Below are 4,745 nucleotides of genomic sequence, written 5' to 3'. Positions count from 1 at the left end.
TGGGCTGTCGAAGAGTTTTCAGCAACCTTGTGAGTAGTTTCCTTTATGAAAACAGACAGTTACCAGTTCGCTGTTCTAGGAGTCGGGGAATCCAACCACATCAGTGAGGCGTGAACGCGATCCCCTGTTCACACGTAATAGATCACTCAACCCTGCGTTGGAGTAGTGGGAGCAGTAACACGCTGGCTCAGTGATAAGAGCGCGAATTTACTGACCGACAGGTTCGTGGTTCAAACCCGACCTCTGCATCTCGACTTCCTCTGTCTAGGCTTGAGCAAACTGACAGTATCCAAGCCCGAGTGCTTCCCTCTGGTGACAAGGCAGTTGGGCACCGGAAGGGTGTCGCAGCTTAACGATTATCTATATCTTATTGTCTGCGGGTGATATAACATTCGCCAAACTCGATCGATACACAAATAAAAATTGGAGTCCCACCATTAGACAGGATCTATGTCTACTTGCGCAAGGAACCCTGAGTTAGAACTAATCACAAGACCTCTCTACAGAGAATGATGACTTTTCCCGTCATGTCCAAATTGTTTGAACCAACTATTCTTGAGATCACCAACCCAGGATGTATTTACCCTCCTTCCGCATTCGAATGAGATACTTCCTCATTTCCTTGCGCCAACCACCACTGGGTTGAAACGCTGTCCACAGCGGGCAGTGCTGTGGACGGACAATCACGTCACCACTTGCTAGCGTTCAGCTGTAGCACTCTTCCGGTGCCTAGCTGCAATGCCACCCAGAGGAAGCCTGAGGGCTGGGATACTGCCAGGTTGCCCAAGCCTAGACAGGGGAAGTCGAGAGGTGGAGGTGGGATTCGAACCCGGATCTCCCGGTCAGTAAATTCGTGCTGTTACCACTTGGGCCACCTCGCCCCTGCTTCACCACCTGCTGGTTGGTGAAGAATGTCCCCATAATCTTTTGGTCCATATATGGCATTCATTTGCATAATACAGCAATGCATTTGTAGTCATGCACAGCCACAACAATACTTGCGAAAGTTCTGCTGTCTCCGTACGATTGCTGATCAGTCTGTTTTCTTGTGTGGGATACCTGGTGCACATACGATCCATCGAGATATGGTTACAACTCAGTTCGAGAGATATTAAGGTCGGCTGAACAGTGAGAGAGGCCGGAGGCATGATGGACAGTTTTTCTAACGCCACCCGCCAGATTTTAAACCTTTCAAGTGACAATCGACAGGGCCGATTGGACAGAAGACTTACAATATTCGACCTTTGAGTACCAGAAAGGGAAGTGACGGTCAACTTCCACACTCATCTAAGCCGCGTGGCTTCAAACTTCCCGTAGAATATCCTTATTGTGATGAAAGAGCGCATCAATCCGATTCGTGTTCGGGAACGAGGAAGCATCTAAACCAGTGGTTGTCACACTTCTCAGCTTGCCACTTGCCATCCATTTCATGTGCCAATGGCAAGTCACTTCTCAAAATACATCCTTCCGAACGGAAGCCATCATACTCAACACCAATATCCGCCAGACATGTGCAATCTCCCCAAAAACGAACGATTCCCCCTTCCCCAAGATGCCGTCTTAGCGGGTAGAATCTAGGTTGTTGGTCACTCAGAAATTCTCAACTCTCCTGGTTTATAAGTCCGTTTCGAGACTTGTGGGGGGAACACTTTCACTCCACTGACAACTGATTTTGAAGACAAAATACGAAGACGTCTTTATTCCACAAGTTAGGTTGACATTCAACCAATCCTTTTTAGCACCAGCTTGAACGGGTTCGACCAGGAGAGCGCTGGTCAAAACTAGCGTGGGTGTATTCTGTAGGCATGGCTTAAATAGGCAACTGGTTGTAAGCCAGAAAGAACGAACCCATCGTTTCGAAAGGCTTGGCAACCATGCTCAAGTTATCGTTTGAGGCTTATAATGCACTACACACATGCTGGTCAGTCATGCCCTAACTCACCGGTTTACGGTCAACTCCAACGCATGAATTCTCAAAGCAAAAACTTGCAACCCTCCCTTTACACCTACTTAGCTTGTTGCTACCTGCCAATCGGTTGTCCGTCTGTCTAAAAACCGGAATATTTTAACCCAGTTGCGTACTTTCCCATTAGTCAAGCACGTTGGGTCTGAAGCTGTCACAGCCTGATGGTAGGAGCGCCGTAATTTACACAACTGCAATCACGTACAATTTGTTTTTTTTTGCTGACAGAACGAGTAAAACTGTGTTACTGACAGACAATTGGACACGAATAGATGAAACACTTAGATACTCTCATTTTCACATTTACTCTGTTTCGACGGGAGACTCAGGTGAATCCAGCTATGGTAGACTGTCGAGGAGTTTTCAACAACCATATGAGTAGTATGTTACAGATTATCGAACAGCTGATTGGGCCCAAACTGTCCTGTGGTAGTACAGTGTGATGAATGAAATAAGACAAAAACTGACAGGTTCTGAAGAGGATCAGTGAGCATTATCTATTTGCCGAGGCAGTATAAAACCTGCCGAGTAGAGTATAGCGAGTCGGTACTCAGTACACAACTGGATATCCGTCATTCGACCCTGGATTAGAGCTTTATCCTATAATGGAATCGCATTTGGCCTCGAGGCGCACCACTCTACAAAGTGTTTTTCACGCCGGTTGTGAAAACAGAAAAGCAGGAGTAAAGCACGAATAATCCGTAACTGCAATAAATCGAGTAGCCTGAATCCAAAATTAGTGCATTTCGAGGTTGGTGAACAGTCGCAGAGCTTTCAGCAATCTTGTGAGTAGTGTGCTACGTCCACAGAGTTGAGCTCTTTTTAGTTTATCCCGGCCGATAGTCCGGCCTAGCGTGGACAGTTCAGTCACCTCTCAATAACTCGCTACCGCAATCTATTCCTACATTACTCATGTAGCGGTGGGTACTGCTGACAAGGCGTGCAAGTAGTATGTGGTTTTCTCGTAAATCCGCTTTGCCTCTCTTGAAAAGTGAGATCTATTACGGAATTTGTGGAGTCGCTTTGTAGCATTTGCTTGGATTTGAGTAACAGTCAATGAATATTCAGAAAAGTTCAGGAAGACACGATGAAGGAGAATATGGATATTCAGTTTTGTAAACAAGATGCATATGAGAGTTTTGCTCCACTGTCCAATACTCTGTAACTGCTCAGTTGGTGTTTCTCTAATAAACAGCTCCGTAGCGAAGGCCTTCTTCCTTTCACTCATATAAGTGGTCTGAATGTCGAAATCATTCCTGAACTGGTTTCAATTACAATCCAAAACTATCATTCCCAACATAGAGTGTCATGTATGGCACTTAAAAAACTGCTATGTTCAGAGACAGAGAGATGAATGCTGGTAAGAATAAACAGATGCGACAAGAACTTCACCTGATCACTGAAAGTGCTTTGAAAGGCTGGTTGAAAGGTCAGGTTTACCGGAGGAATTCAAACAAGCCGTATTCATTTTATTACTACCGAGCAGCCACAAAACTTACAAAACTAACCTAGTAATATGATATTCTAGTATGAAAGGCTTCTGTATGTTTGTACAGACATCGCTTCTTCGAGAATCTTGTTATACGATCCACCGGCATGCTGGTACATACCGGGGAAGGTATATATCTGAGGGCACGATTTCTACAGAAATCTGTCTGACAGGATTAGGAAAATTGACAAATCGGTACATTTCAAGGCCTATATTATCGACAGACTTGAGGGTATTTCGTCCGAAGCAATGAATTTTTTGAACAACAGTCCACGTTGACTCAGCTTTTCAGAATTCGCCCTGGGAAGCTTCGCATACCTCGGACAATGTGTCATATATTGATTTGAATGTACTCATCATGGGAGCTTAGAATACGGTTATCGATTCAGCGTCTACACCTAGGTACAATCAATTGATCTGAATGTACTCATCATGGGAGCTTAGAATACGATTATCGATTCAGCGTCTACACCTAGGTACAATCAGTCAATCACTCAATCAATCGTTCAGCTCTAGCACCCTTTCGGTGCCTAGCTGCCATGCCACACGAAAGAAGTACGAGGGCTGGAATGCTGTCAGGTTGCCCAAGCCTAGACAGAGGAAGTCGAGAGGCAGAGGTCGGGTTCGAACCGCGGACCTTTCGATCAGTAAATTCACGCTATAACCACTTGAGCCAACTCGCCTCCTGCACCTAGGTACAATACTACTTCGTTGTGCATATAGTGGATTCTCTGGCCATCTGTTCCAGGAATAAAACTGCACTGCTCACAGGTCATCCGTCTCGTCGCCGAAAAGCCGATGGGCACATACAACGACTGTATTCGCAGTCGTCGCTACTTCATTATGAATCTTCTTTTACTGAACCACACAAGATTCAGAACCGAATGGCGCGTAATCGATTCTTCTGCCAGTGTCTGTCTCAATCGTCTTAGACCAAAACTCGTTCGTTTTTTTCTTTTCAGTGTACTGGAATGTGGGCTACTGGAAAATTTTCTAAAAATGTGAGTACCAGAACCGGCACCAAGATGAGTCATCATCGTCGTCATCAGCTGCAAGAACCTCGTGCTCGTCTTACAGTGGTTGTAGGTGCCACAGTTTCGTTCAGCGAGGATTCGGGGAGGTTGGGTAGGTAGCTGCTCATTGGAGGCGGGAGCTGATAAGTTGGTGCGCAATGTACTGTAGGTGGACTCTTAAGTGGGGGGATTAGGAAGGGAGCTATGCATTGAAGGCAATAGCTTGGATGTACAAGCGCCAGTGAGGGCGCGAATGGGCCATGTCTGACAGTGTCTCTAA

The sequence above is a fragment of the Opisthorchis viverrini genome (assembly GCF_000715545.1).
Source record: "Opisthorchis viverrini unplaced genomic scaffold opera_v5_390, whole genome shotgun sequence".
Lineage (NCBI taxonomy): Eukaryota > Metazoa > Platyhelminthes > Trematoda > Opisthorchiida > Opisthorchiidae > Opisthorchis > Opisthorchis viverrini.
This window is presented reverse-complemented; position numbering follows the sequence as displayed.